Source organism: Geotrypetes seraphini, chromosome 7 (assembly GCF_902459505.1).
Source record: "Geotrypetes seraphini chromosome 7, aGeoSer1.1, whole genome shotgun sequence".
In the NCBI taxonomy this organism is placed as follows: Eukaryota; Metazoa; Chordata; class Amphibia; order Gymnophiona; family Dermophiidae; genus Geotrypetes; species Geotrypetes seraphini.
In genome coordinates this window covers 99221542-99237769 of record NC_047090.1, presented here as the reverse complement: position 1 = coordinate 99237769, position 16228 = coordinate 99221542, and the positions used below count along the sequence as shown (strand labels likewise).

At 39.1% G+C, this 16228-nt stretch overlaps 1 long non-coding RNA gene across 1 annotated transcript; it reads left to right on the top strand.

Moving 5' to 3' along the window:
* The first annotated feature begins 2505 nt into the window (after positions 1-2505).
* LOC117363370 lies at positions 2506-9825 on the top strand. Its single transcript, XR_004540039.1, has 3 exons — positions 2506-5044; positions 6354-6832; positions 8874-9825. It is a non-coding gene; the product is annotated as an uncharacterized LOC117363370 (long non-coding RNA).
* The last annotated feature ends 6403 nt before the right edge of the window (positions 9826-16228 follow it).

Sequence of the window (16228 nt, the reverse complement as noted above, 5' to 3'; positions counted from 1 at the left end):
TACAAGAGGTTGGGAAAGTAACCCAGGAAGTTACAATGGACAGTTTGACACGGACATTAACAGAGTTGCTCATATGGATAGATCAGTACAGTTATTAATAAAGTTAGGTCATACTTACAAACACATAGAGCAAGATTCTCAAAAATTTCCGTTAAGAACCGATGGAACGCTTTTGCAGCAGTTATTAGTAACGATTTTTTTTATAAAGCGAGTCATTCTTCCAGAAACACTCACGCAAATGAGGTTGACGGAGAGTAGTGAAGAGTAGCTAAATTTGCATGTGCCCATTTCTGGAGATGGGCACATACGCAGAATAAGTGTAAAAAACCATAACATGTCGAGCAATCCTCCACCCAACAAAGTTCTTATATTTTTTCCTGCTACTCTTCTACTTGTTTCAGGAAGTTTCCTTTATATAGGAGCATAAGTTTAGTCTTTATTCTGGCAAGTCTTGCCTAACAGGCTTTACCTCCATTTTTCTACCTATCACTAAAGCCTCCCTCCTCCATAAGTGGGAGCATTCCAAACTCAAAGGATACACACTTAGATAGGGCCATTTATAAGGCCAAATAAATATATGAGCAAGGCCCAAGTACCAAGGCAGACTTCTGCAGCTTCAAATATGGATGCGTTTAATTTTAAAGCAATAGATTCTTTCGAATAAGATTCCAACCTATAAAGGCCTCCTCTCTTTACCACCTCCTGCCCTCTCTCTCTCTCTCTCTCTGGACCCTTGTTTACTCCCTCCTCCCTCTCTCTGGACTCTTATTCTCCCTCACTCTCTCTCTCTCTCTCTCTGCCTACTCTCTTCGCCCTCTCAGCCCCTATTTAGGAACCTGTCTTTTCTCTCATTCACACGAGCACAGAAGAAGCTACATAATAGAATATCTTTATGTATCTTTTATAAGCATTGCATATCTATAATATTAAGTCTATTACTACACTATGTTTTCTTTATGCAACCACTGTTGGCTGTCTTTGTCATTAATTTCACTTCCTACTGAACCTCCTGAGAATATGGGAATATGGGACCTGAAGCAGTGTGGGTAGTGCAACCACACATTTGGGAGCTCGTCTGCTGCACAGCTCCCTACACATAATTTAAATTTGGGGGGGCTCTATCTGGGTCCCTCTAGGAGACTTTCAAGCTACAGTCGGTAAGTAGAATTTAATTTTTCTTATATACACTGTGCACTAGGTATGATTATACCGAATTAGATTTTCCTTATCAAAGGGCTCTTTATTAATCTTTTATTTTTATTTTTATATGTACCGGCTTCATGGTGAATTGTCGTTATAGGATTGACAAAGTATGTTATATATCTTAAAATTTGGGTTTCATATTTGAGCTGTTCTGAAGAGAAGGCTAGAGACTCCAACTGTTTTGGATGTGGTACTCAGTTAAACAGTCACTCATTCAAGACATTACACATCTGTACTAATAACTCTTCTTTTTCTAACTTTGTGCTTTTAATTCTATTTCCTTTCAGTCTCTTCCCTGGTGAAGGACCAGTTCAGACTGGGCTGGATCTGGTAGCTGGCAACCCTGCTCATATAACATAAGAATAGCCTTACTGGGTCAGACCAATGGTTCATCAAGCCCAGTAGCCCGTTCTCACGGTGGCCAATCAAGGTCACTAGTACCAGGTCAAACCCAAGGAGTAATAACCGATCCAGGGCAAGCAGTTCCTTCTCCCATGTCTCTCTCAATAACAGACTATGGACTTTTCCTTCCGACATTAACAGAGTTGCTCGTATGGATAGATCAGTACAGTTATTAATAAAGTTAGGTCATACTTACAAATACATAGAGCAAGATTCTCAAAAATTTCCTTTAAGAACCAATGGACCGCTGTTGCAGCCATTATAAGTAATGATTTTTTTATAAAGCAGGTCATTCTGCCAGAAACGCTCATTGAGGTTGACGGAGAGTAGCGAAGATTTGCTAAATTTTCATGTGCCCATTCTGGTGATGGGCACATCGCATAATCTATAATAAAATGTTAGCCGCGCATGCGCACTCTCGCCGCGTGTTCACTGAGATCTGATCAGTGACGCTAGGCGAGAGTGCGCATGCGCGTTGTACGTCACCAGCCGACGATCGCCTCCACAAGGCCGCTCCCAACCAGCCGACGATCGCCTCCACAAGCCGGGACTGGGGCACAAAGAGCACCTCCTGCACTTTTACTGCCCTGATTTGCTCTGCCACTTCTCTGATGATGTCATCAGGGACGTGCCAGAGAAAATCAGGGCAGTAGAAGGACCCGAAGCAGCGTGTGAATACTGCTGCACACGCTGGAATCACCAGGTTCGTAGTCGGGACCGCGGGAAGGGAAATGGGGGTAGAGGAAACGCTAATGCTGCTGCACAGGGAAGTTGTGTGGGGGGAGGGAAATGGAGGGGGAGAGAATGCTGCTTTGGACAGACAGACAGAAGGAGGAAGGGAGACAAAGAAAAGAAGAAAGACATAGTGGCAGGGAGATACACAGAAAGACAGACAAAGGGGGCCAGGAACAGAGACAGACAGAAAGAAAGACAGCGGGAGGAAGAGAGAGACAGAAATAAAGACAGACAGACAGGCATATATTCTAGCACCCGTTAATGTAACGGGCTAAAATACTAGTAAATTGTATAAAACCATAACTAATCAAGCCGCTAAACTCGAGCAATCTTCCATCCAACAACGTTCTTATATTTTTTCTTGCTACTCTTTTACCTGTTTCAGGAAGTTTCCTTTATAGTCAGAGTAGGAGTAAGTGTAGTCTTTATGCTGGCAACTCTTGCCTACCAGGCTTTATCTCCATTTTTCTACCTATCACTAAAGCCTCCCTCCTCCATAAGTGGGAGCATTCCAAACTCAAAGGCTACACACTTAGAAAGGGCCATTTATAAGGCCAAATAAATATATGAGCAAGGCCCAAGTACCAAGGCAGACTTTTGCAGCTTCAAATATGGATGCCTTTGAATTTTAAGAACTCACAGCAATTGTACAGAAATAGTTTGAGAGAAAGAAAGGGAGGTCCATATGTAGGTGATTCTCCAAAAAACTCATGGTTAAAACAAATGGTTAAATAATTCCCAGGAGTTCAGAAAGTAAACAATCGAAAGTGTCTTTTCATTCAAGGTTTATGTAGGGGACTCCTTAGCCAATCAGCACAATCATATGTCCAAGGACATAGAGGAGGCATACAACCCAAATTGTTAAGCTACAAATTCAATTTTTAGCTGTAAATGAATAATTAGAAGAGGCTAAGGCAGAATTGAAATATTTTAAGTCAAAATTGGCGTCTCAAGAACAGGTTAATGCTGTGCCCTGCTCTGTATTAAAGAAACAAAACAAATCAGAAGTTTTGTAGCAGGGCACAAAAAAGGAAAACAGACACCTAGAGCAGGAGGATCAGATGAATACAAAGGAGGAAATTTCACTGCTATACCAGAGCAATACCCTTAGCGACAGGGAGGTTAGAGTAACCCCTGTACTTAGAGCACCAGTAACAGTTGTGCTGCAACACTCCATGAAAGACAGTGACATTAAAGGAAGAGTAGAGAAAGTTGGCCCTATTTCTTTTAACATAAATGAAAGGTGCAAATGGGCTACTGAGATCCTGATTCACGGGAGTCTAGGTATGATTATTTTGGATGAGATTTTACTTATCAATGGGCTCTTATTAATCTTTGATTTTTTATTTTTACCTGTGCCTGCTTCGTGGTGAATTGTTATTATACAGGTAGGACTGTCAGAGTGTGTTATATATCTTAAAATTTGGGTTTCATATTTGAGCTGTAATGAAGAGAAGGCTAGAGAATCCAACTGTTTTGGATGTGGTACTCAGTTAAACAGTCACTCAATTAAGACATTCTACATCTGTACTAATAACTCTCCCTTTTCTAACTTTGTGCTTTTAATTCTATTTCCTTTCAGTCTCTTCCTTGGTGAAGGACCAGTTCAGACTGGGCTGGAACTGGTAGCTGGCAACTCTGCTCATATAACATAAGAATAGCCTTACAGGGTCAGAGCAATGGTCCATCAAGCCCTGTAGCCTGTTCTCACGGTGGCCAATCAAGGTCACTAGTACCTGGCCAAAACACATGGAGTAATAACCGCTCCAGGGCAAGCAGTTCCTTCTCCCATGTCTCTCTCAATAACAGACTATGGACTTTTCCTTCAGACATTAACAGAGTTGCCATATGGATAGATCAATATAGTTATTAATAAAGTTAGGTACATAGAGCAAGATTCTCAAAAATTTCCATTAAAAACCAATGGACCACTGTGTTGCAGCCGTTATTAGTAATGATTTTTTTATAAAGCGGGTCATTCTGCCAGAAACGCTTATGGAAATGAGGTTGACGGAGAGTTGCGAAGATTCGCTAAATTTCCATGTGCCCATTTCTGGTGATGGGAACATCGCAGAATAAATGTAAAACACCATAACTAATCAAGCCACCGTAGTAGAGCAATCCTCCATCCAACAACGTTCTTATATTTTTTCCTGCTACTCTTCTACCTCTTTCAGGAAGTTTCCTTTATAGTCAGAGTAGGAGTAAGTGTAGTCTTTATGCTGGCAACTCTTGCCTAACAGGCTTTACCTCCATTTTTCTATCTATCACTAAAGCCTCCCTCCTCCATAAGTGGGAGCATTCCAAACTCAAAGGCTCTTTGAAAGGGCCATTTATAAGGCCAATTAAATAAATGAGCTAGGCCCATGTACCAAGGCAGACTTCTGCAGCTTCAAATATGGATGCCTTTGATTTTTAAGAACTCACAGATCATTTATTGTTTTATTGTCCATTAAGGCTTTTTGGGAGTCTATTTGGGATCAAATAAATTGTTAGAGTACCATGTAGCATTGTCATATGACACAATTTTATTTGGCATGACTATGAGAACTAAATGTCAAATATCTTTTATTGATATTAACAGGAGTTGCCATCCAACAAATAACACATAATTGGAAGGACTGTAGAAGACTGAATTATTGTTTTTGGTGGTCTTCAGTTTGTCATGTGTATAAAATGGAAAGAGCGTTGGCTGTTCAAAAAGGTTATTATAATAAATTTAAGGATGTGTGGGGACCTTTATTAAATTATAGTAATGAATAAGTTACACTTTTCCCAATCTTAATACACATGTGGATTTTGGGGGGGGGGGGATTTCTTGTTTTTCCATTAAGAATATATAGATGATTGTCGTAAGATATTATTTTTATGTGGTATATATTAGTTGTATATGAATTTGGGAGGGGGGTGGGGGTTAAATCTTCTTGGTGTATGATATTGAAAATTTTTCAAGTGATGTTGTATTATATTTGGTTGATATTTACTGTACACTTGATGTAAGTTTAAAAATGAATAAAGAAATTACTAAAAAAAAAAAAAGAACTCACAGTAATTGTACAGAAATAGTTTAAGAGAAAGAAAGGGAGGTCCATATGTAGGTGATTTTTCAAAAAACACATTGTACTATATTCAAAAACAAATGGTTAAATTATTCCCAGGAGTTCAGAAAGTAAACAATCGAAAATGTCTTTCATTCAAGGTTTATGTAGGGGACTCCTTAGCCAATCAGCGCAATCATATGTCCAAGGATATAGATGAGGCACACGAACCCAAATTGTTTAAGCTACAAATTCAATTATTAGCTGTAAATGAACAATTAGAATTGAAATATTTTAAGTCAAAATTGGCCTCACAGGGACAGGTTAATGCTGTGCCCTGCTCTGTATTAAAGAAACAAAACAACACAGAAGTTTTTGTAGAAGGGCAGAAAAAAGGGGGAAAAAAACAGACACACAGAGCAGGAGGATCAGATGAACACAAAGGAGGAAATTTCACTGCTATACCAGAGCAATACCCATAGCTACAGAAAGGTTAGAGTAACCCCTGTACTTAAAGCACTAGTAACAGTTGTGCTGCAAGACTCCATGAAAGACACTGACATTGAAAGAAGAGTAGAGAAGTTGGTCCTATGCCTTTTGACATAAATGAATGGTACAAATGGGCTACTGATATCCTGATTTACTGGGGTCTAGGGAAACACAAAAGGAAAAATTCACATTTTGATAAGCTTATGCACCTAGAGTGTCTAGTCAATTGTGAAATTACTTGACAATTTTAAGTCTTTACTTCAAATACAGAGAGGAGAGGAGAATAATCTGTTTTACAAAGCATCTTTACATACTGATATATATATTTCCTAACAGGGACATCTTAGTTCAATATCGGTAATCCCAGCTCTTCTTACTACTAATATATTCACAAGAGCACAGAAGAAGCTACATAATAGAATATCTTTATGTATCGTTCTTTTATAAGCATTGCATAGCTGTAATATTAAGCCTATTACTACACAGAGACCGAGGAGGAGTCTTTTCAGACAGACCCGACACCCGAGCCGATCCCCCCAAAGGGATCTGAGGAGGAGGATGAGCCCCGAGAACCCAGCTGATTCCTCCAAAGGGAGACCCCACCCGACGAGGAGACCAACAGACTGGAGGAGCCGGCCTGAAACCTGCCCCTGAGCCGAGGAGGAGGACTGTCATCCGACTGAGCCTAAAGGCCCTGACAGAGACCCGAGGACTTGAGGAGCATTTAGAGCACCGAGAGCAGGAGGGAGACCTCAACCCACCCGACGAGATCAACAGACTGGAGGAACTGGCCTGAGCCCTGCCCCTGAGCCGAGGAGGAGGAGGACCATCACTCGACTGAGTCCAAAGGCCCCGACAGAGAAACCCGAGGACCAGAGGAGCATTTATAGCACCTAGAGCAGGAGGACCACCTCACGTCACCTGACCTGACCAGAGCCACGAGTCGAGGAGGAGACCGAGATTAGGTAAAAAATTTATGGGTTTCTTTTGTAAAGCTTTGTTTTTTGCTTATTGTTTGTTATTTTTATTAACACACCTGAAATGCGTTTCCCTTTCAGCACATATTTATGCCTAAATGTTTTTTATGATATATTATTATTCATTACTTTTATGTCTCAGTATTTGTATTACATTTATATACTGTACATATCTTTATATGTTCGTATTTGTATATTTTTATACTTGGATGTCCTTTATTTTATTATATGTTTTATTCGCTTGTATATGATGGGATGGTTTAGTTTATTTGTTTCTTTAGATTATTTATGGTCTATTTTTATTATCACATCACCCTTCCACTAGGGTACTCATAGGCAGTAACCTCTGTCTTTTTATATTAATATAAAAAGAAAGAAGTTACTGCCCATGAGTACCATAGTGGAAGGGTGATGTGTCATTAACAAAAGTTGAATAGGATATTACACTTTTAAATTATATTGAGCAAATTGAATCCATGCCAGTTTCAATAAAAAATGTTTTAATAATAAAATACTAGTAATATTACATAAATAGAAAAATACATACTTGGGGGCAATATTCATGTTTTGTGTGTGAGCTCATGTGCACTTATGTTGTAATTGGAGCCTTCTGTGATAACAGAAAAGCAAGGGCAGATATCTGTATGGCCTTAATATGAGTATTATTATAAACTGCTTTGCTGCACTATTAGTGCTAAGAGTGGTATAGCGCCTAAGTATTTTGCCAATTAACCCCCTCTTTTACAAAGCTAGTGTTTTTAGTGCTGGCCATGACGGTAACAGCTCATGAGTGTCGGAAGTGTTAGTGCGGCCACCGGCGCTAAAAACGCTAGCACAGCTTTGTAAAGGAGGGGGCAAGTTAGGTGCTTAAGAGGTGCCTAACTTTAGGTGCCCTTTATAGAATCAGTCCCTATGTATTTCTAACTGTGACCTAAGCTGTATTAATAACTGGATTGAATGTCCATGTCAAACTGTCCATTATAACTTCCTGGGTAACTGACCCAACCTCTTGTAATGTCATCTTACCTTGATCTGAATAGGTAAAGGTGGAATAAAAAGCCTGATTAACAACATAATTACTTGCCAAAATCTCATCATTTACTTATACATCTGTTCTATAGGAACAGGTATTTAGACTTAGTTCCTTTCATAACAGGTCACCTATATGAGCAGTCTAACATGTGCCTGTTTTATATTGGCAACCCATTTTTATTAACCCCTTCTACAGTAGGTGGTGAAAACAGAAATTAGTGCTTGCTCAGTATTGTTTGGCCAATTTCCAGCAAATATCACTTACTGCCCTTTTTCCAATTCCTCCTGGGAATCCAAGTGATTGAAAATGTCTCAATTTCTATACAGAGTTTTATAAATTGTAATCATTAGAATCAAGTATTAATTTATTGGCATGGATTTCATATCTTCAAGAATAATTTCATTTCATTTGTTTGCACTGCAATGGGTTTGTCCAGTGTGATACCAGGGGCTCAGGCTAAACACTGGTCTGTTTGTAATGACAGTTAGGGATCCTTTTACTAAGCTGCACTACAATGCCGCACACATTCAACGTTAACACCTCCATTGAGCTGGTGTTAGTTATTCCACGTAGCACGGGGGTTAGTGTGCGCTAAAAACGCTACCGCAGCTTAGTAAAAGGAGCCCTTAAAGTATTAGCACTGAGGGGATGGTCTATTTCTCTCACAGGTGATCATAAAGATTGTGTGATCTGTAATCAGGAAGTTACCATTATGTGGATCAGATCAGAGTATAAATTTCAAAGCTTTCTTAAAGATTTTATTGGGTAACGGTTTTGTTTTTTAAATATATACAAGCAATTTCCAAAATCATTACAATTAGAATATATGTACAATAATAAACATGATTATTTTTGAGTCAATATTCAAAATCATTTATATGGTTAGCTTTGTTTGAAATGGAGGGAGATGCCATCCCGAGCCCAGAGACTACATTATGCTCAGTACAGTCAGAAATACATTTTAATTTTTAATTTTTCCTTTTATATTGGTTACAGAGACTGATTTCTGTCATTTGTTGTGATGGAGAAGAAAACTGGAGTTCAGAAACTTGTAGATTCAAACAGCGACCGTATTTCATATGCAACAAATAAGGGCAAGAGTGAAGTATGGAACTTTTTTAAAGTGGTAATGGTTGATGGCAAAGAACTGCCTTTTGCACTTTGCTCAAGGTGCAAGACAATTCTCTCTTCGAGATCACATGATGGAACCAATGGCTTATGGGCTCACAAAGACTATTGTGCAAACCGGATGCCAGCCACAAAGATTACAGCACTACCAGGTTTTTCTATGTCAAGTAATACCAATAAAGTACCTGGTAACCTAAAATCTGAAGTAGCTGATGTTTTGGTTGCTATGTGTGCAGGCCTTTTTCTTTCGTTGAAGGGGAAGGATTTAGGAACTTGTCAACGAAGCTCGTCTCCATAGATGCTAAATATGGGAATGTTGACCTGGACTAATTCCTGCCCTGAGGGTCAACTATCTCTCGTCATCTTGATGGTGTTGTGGAGAAACAGATCACACTCATCAACAAGTTAGCCTGTTTGGGGTAACAACTGATCTCTGGACACAAGCAAAACAACCACAGCTACATAACTGTGATTGTACAGTATGTTAATAACTGGCTAACTGAATCATGTATCTTGGCTACTCAATTACTGGATGAGCATCATACATCTGAAAATATAAAATGGACAGTAAAGTCTATTCTGGATGAGTTTAGGACGCATTGTCAAGACAATGTGTTCACCACAGACAATGCCAGTAATATGAAAGCTGCCTTTTGAGAATACACGTGGATTGGATGTTCATGTCATAATCTGAATCTCTACAACTAGACCTTACCGCTGCATTCGACTTGGTGGACCATAACATTCTACTACAAATTCTGGATACAATAGGTATCACAGATAAAGTATACACATGGTTTGAAGGATTCCTTAAATCAAGAACCTATAGAGTAAAATCTGAACCTTGGTCAAACCCCTGCGGAGTTCCCCAAGGATCCCCTCTATCCCCGACTCTCTTCAATCTCTATACAGCCTCCCTCAGCTCTCACCTGGACAAACAAGGCATAACCTCCTACAGCTATGCCGATGACATTACCATTCTCATACCCTTCGATCAATCTGAACTCTCCATGACGAACACAATATACCAAACACTAAAATCAATAGCAACCTGGATGAAAGATCACAAACTGAAATTGAACCCAGATAAAACGAAATTCATCCTCCTAGAAAACAACAAAATACCAACCATAACCAACATTGAAATCAACGCAATCAACTACCCCATACAAACCACCCTAAAACTGCTAGGAATAACTATCGACAGATGCTGCACCATGCAACTGCAAATCAATAAAACAATACAAAAGTCATTCTTAGTCATGAGAAACTTAAGACAAGTTCGGAAATTCTTCGAGAAAACTCAATTCCAGCTCATAGTTCAGTCCCTAATATAGGCCTACTTGACTACTGTAATATCCTCTACCTCCCATGTGCCCTACAACCATAACAAAACAACTACAAACTATCCAAAACACAGCACTAAGACTCATCTACTCATTAAAGAAATATGATCACATTACAGAAGCATATCTCCAATCGCACTGGCTTCCGATCCCAGCAAGAATATAATTTAAATTCTACTGCCTACTATTTAAGACTTTATACGGAGACAGTCCAAACTACCTGAATAACCGCCTCATCCACCACACCGCAACCAGACATAGGAAAACTCGCACCCCATTCTCATACCCCCTAATTAAGGAGGTCAAACAGAAAAAACTATATGATGGCCTCCTGTCCACTCAAGCAGCCAAACTAGACAACCAAATTGCCAATCTACTGACGGCATCCCTCGACTACAAGACTTTTAGGAAAGAAATAAAGACCATACTCTTCAAGAAAACTCTGAAAAAAAGAAATAATACCGCAAGTCTCAAACTCCACCTCTCACTAAAGCCAACTACCCCAAATAAATAACCTTACCAATTTCTTACTCTTTTTGAAAATGAACAATTTTTTTTTTGTTCTTGTTGTAATACATCTTGGATAATTCTTTTGTAATCCGCCTTGAACTGCAAGGTAATGGAGGAATAGAAATCCCGAATGTAATGTAATGTTTTGTCACATGGACTGCAGCAGACTAATTTGCAGGGCACTGGTTTGCCACATGAGGATACCTCAAAAGAACTGGTGACATTGGCAAAACGCACAAAAATTAACAATCAGCTGTTAACAACACTTAAGCAATGTGTATCAATGCGATAGAACAGTGCTTTTGACACTGAAATCAGTATCATCCAATTTTTTTGATCTTCATGCACTGAACACAGCCAAATTTTAATAGAAATATTTTGCGTCTACTGGCTGATATCAATGAAGACTTGTTGGCTGATGTCATTCATGTTTTGGAACCTGTTGATGTGGCCACAAAATGCCTCTCAACTGACAAGAGCCCTCATTGCATCTGGCATTACCTACAAAAATAAAGCTGCAAAAGCACTTCACTGCAAAGCCTTCTGACAGTTGCTTCATCATACAGCTGAAAACCCATCTGCTTAACATGTTGGATAAATATTTTCCAGTACATTGTACTGCTGCTTTGCTGGATCCAAGGTTAAAAGGCAATTTTAGAGCGTTAGCACCAATACGCACGGGCACTGTCCAGCTTGAAAGAGATGGTAGATAGGCTGCCAGCAGCAGATACTCAAGATGACTAATTTGTCTTGCAGCATCATAATAAAATAAAACTAGATGAAAGTTTCTTTGAAGACCTATATACTTCAACTTCTTCAAATATGTCTGAGGTATTTATATATTTTCTTAACATAGTTCAATATTTTATCTTATGACAATATTACTAGCTAGACTAGATACACCTTCTAAACTATGTAATCTGCTTTTCTCAGGTGGATGCATACTTGACGTCTACTGAAGAAATCACAGGAGGATATCTTGTGTTATTGGAAGACAAAATCTACAAAGTGGAGAAAACTTTCTAAAGTTACCAGATGAGTCCTTGGAGTGCCTGCTGCCAGCACATCATCTGAGCGGTCTTTTTCATTGGCTGGGCGTGTTCTGGAGGATAGACGATCACAGCTTGGACCGCATACTGTTGATGGACTTCTGTTCCTGCATGGACTTAAAAAATAATTATCCCTGATTTACTTAAGTGTTACCAACTTTTTTTTAAGGTATACACGTAATTTCCAAATATAATTACAATCAGAATATATGTACAGTTCGTTTGCAGAAGTAAAATAGCTCTAAGTCAAATAGATGCTGGCACTGTCATCTTGAAGCTGGGTCATTAGATCATTTGTTATTCTATTGTCCGTTGATTCTGGCTTTTTGGAAATCAACATGGGGTCAAATAAATTGTTTATTGGAAAATCCAGTGGCATTATCGTACGATAGTGTACTGTTTGGCATGTCAATGAGGGCCAAGAGCCAAATATCATCTAATAACAGGCTTTCAATTTCAAGTGTTATATTGGAAGTATATGTGGTATTTGTACATTTGATGTATGTTTTACAATGATTAAAGAATTTTAGGTTGCTTTGAGAGGGGTGGGTGGGAGGGGGTATATATTTTTGTTCTAGATCATATGATATAGATTTTCAAGTGTTATATTGTAATTGTAATGGATGTATTTATGTACACTTGTTTATGATTTATAATGAATAAAGAATTTAAAAAAAACAAAAACCAGGCTTCTACTTATTATGACTGGGGTTGCCATTCAACAGATTACAAGTAATTGGAAAAACTGGGAGAGACTGAATTACAGTTTCTGGTGGAACTCTTTGTCACATTTATAAAATGGAAAGGACAATAGCCACACAACAGGAATATTTTAGGAAATTTCAGATGATTTGGGAGCCATTAATAAAATATTGTAATGATTAAATATTATTTCCCCCTTAAATATGTATGTTCAAGGTGGGGGGAGGGGGGAAGGGTATTTTTGGTTTGAATATTTAACATATAGTACATAAGAATGGGGTTTATAGTAGGTTTTCTTGAATTTAAAGATTGTTAATGATTAGGGGGAGGGGGATAATTTCTGGTATGGATTTTAACAGAATATTAAGTGTTCTATCTGTGTACATCACCGGAAAGGCAATTTAAACTTTACGGCCTCTTTTACAAAGCTGCGTTAACGGCCCCGAAGCCCATAGAGATTTAAAGGGCTTTGGGGCTGTTGCTGCGTGGCTTTGTAAAAGAGGCCGTAAAGTTTAAAGTGCCTTTCCGGTGATAATAATAATAATAATTTATTTCTTATATACCGCCAAAGCCATGGTAGTTTGAGGCAGTTTACAATAAGAGAAGCTGGACAGTCAGCGACATAGTTACAGTGTAGAAGCAATGAATTCAGTATACAGAATATGAGAGATAATGAACAACAAATTCTTAGGTGATAAATCAGTTGAACAGTTTTGTTTTTACTAATTTTCTAAAACCTAGATAGGATGAGGCGAGCATGATAATGTTACCCAGCCAGTCGTTCAGTTTACCTGCCTGGAAGGCTAGAGTTCTGTCTAGGAATCTTTTGTAACGGCAGGCCTTTATTGTTGGGTGTGTAAATATGTGGAATTTACGTGTGGACCTAGTAGTGCAACCCAAATTGAAGTGGGAGACCAGGTACATAGGGGCAAAACCAAAGATTGATTTGAAACAGAGACAAGAGAATTTAAATAATACTCTAGCCTCGAGGGGCAGCCAGTGAAGTTTTTGATAATAGGGACTTATGTGTTCCCATTTTTTTTAAACCGAAAATCAGACGTACTGCCGAATTTTGAATAATTCAGAGTTTTTGAAGGGTTTTCTTGAAAGATCCCAAGTAGATCATGTATGTATGTATGTATCTCTTATTTCTATTCAGTTATTTGTTTATATTGTATTTTATTGTTGGTTTAAATAAACTAAGACTTTAAAAAAAACCAACTTTCTGAAGTAATTGCTGCTTTTTATGAGGGCAGATAACGTTTATGGGCGGGGACGGGTGGTATTCCTCACGGGGATGGGTGGGGACGGAGGAGATTCCGGCGGGGACGGGCGAGATTTCTGTCCCGACGCAACTCTCCAGTTGACTGGGCTGAAACTGACATCTGGCAACCCTGCTCATATAATATAAGAACATAAGAATAGCCTTTCTGGGTGAGACCAATGGTCCATCAAACTCAGTAGCCTGTTCTCACAGTAGCCAATCCAGGTCCAAAAAGCAAATGGTAAGAAATTAAAAAACAAATGGAGTTCAGAAAGAAAACAATTAAATAGAAGTATTTTCATCCAAGTTTATGCAGGGGACTCTTTAGCATAAGACAGGAAAATACTGACTTTGGCCAATCAGTGCAATCATATGTCCAAGGACATACATGAGGCACAAATTATACTATCCACGCTAAGAACTCATATTGTTTAAGCTACACATTCCTTTTTAGCTGTAAATGAACAATTAGAAGAAGAGAAGGCAGAATTTAAATATTGTCAAAATTTGCCTCACAGGGACAGGATAATGTTTTGGCTTGGTCGGTATTGAAGAAACAAAACAATACAGAAGTTTGTGTAACAGGGTAGAAAAAAGGAAAACAAAACACTGACACAGAGCAGGAGGATCAGATGAACACAGAAAAGGAAATTTCACTGCTTTACCAAAGCAATTTCCATAGCAATAGGGAGTTTACAGTAAAACACTTACTTACAGTAATAGGTGTTATCTAGGTACAGCAGGCAGCATATTCTCACATTTGAGACTCCCTAGCTTACTAAAATGGGATGGAGGGAGAGTCGGCCTTTAAGAAAATAAATTTTGCAAGACTGCTTGGCCGAAGTGACCATCCCGTCTGGAATAGGATTCCAGGCAGTAGATGTAATGAAGATGAGAAATACAACTTTCCAAGTGCGATGTTTATGCCGATGAATTGAAAAAATAAGTGACTGGCTCAACTCTAATATGCTCTCTCTCAATGTAAATAAGTCCAAATCCACGATCTTCCCAATCAGGCATGATCAATCACTACTTTCGCCCATAGAATTTAGGTCTATTCCAGTTCATTCAGTTAAAACCATAAAGCTCTTGGGAGCCTATCGCCTCTTAACTTCATCCTATGCCCTCTCATTGCAGAGTTTCCTTTCAAATTAAAGAGACTCGATTTATGCACATTTACATTACGTAGGTATTTAAACGTCTATCATTTTTCCCCTCTCCCACCTTTCCTCCAAAGTATACAGATTGAAATCTTTAAGTCTGTCCCCATACACCTTATGAAGACCACATACCATTTTAGTAGTCTTCCTCTGGACCGACTCCATCCTTTTTATATCTTTTTGAAGGTGTGGCCTCCAGAATTGTACACAATATTCTAAATGAGGTCTCACCAAAGTTTTATACAGGAGCATCAATACCTCCTTTTTCCTATTAGCCTTACCTCTCCCTATGCAACCTAGCATCCTTCTAGCTTTTGCCGCCACCTTTTCAACCTGTTTGGCCACCTTAAGATTATCACATACAATCACATCCAAGTCTCACTCTTCTGTCGTGCACATAAGCTCTTCACTCCCTAATCTGTACCGTTCCCTCAGGTTTTTGCAGGCCAAATGCATGACCTTGCATTTCTTAGCATTAAATTTTAACTGCCAAAGTTCAGACTATTCTTCAAGCTTTGCCAGGTCTTTCTTCATGTTATTCACACCATCCGGCATCTATTACAGATTTTGGTATCATCTGCAAAGAAGCAAATCTTACCCGACAACCCTTCAGCAATATCGTTTATAAAAATGTTAAAAAGAACAGGCCCAAGAACAGAGCCTTGATGCACACCACTGATAACATCTCTTTTCTCAGAGCGATCTCCATTAATCACTACTACCCTCTGTCGCCTTCCACTCAACCAGCTTTTGACCCAGCCCATCACTTTAGGACCCATCCTGAGGGCACTCAGTTTATGATGTCTGTGTGGAACACTGTCAAAGGCTTTTCTAAAATCTAAATACACCACATCTAGCGCCCATCCTCTATCCAATTCTCTGGTCACCCAATCAAAGAAATTGATCAGATTTGTCTGACAAGACCTCTAGTGAATCCATGTTGCCTCCGGTCCTGTAATCCACAGGATTCCAGAAACTTGACCATTCTCTGTTTTACCACCCTTTGCTTACCACAGAAGTCAGACCTACCGGCCTGTAATTCCCTCCTTCCTTACTTCCACTTTTGTGGAGAGGGACCACACCGTTCTTTGCCAGTCCTCCGGTACCACTCCTGACTCTAGACTTAGTTAGGGAAGTTGTGGTAGCTCCGCTAACTGACCTTTTCAACAAGTTCCTTCAGCACCATAGGATG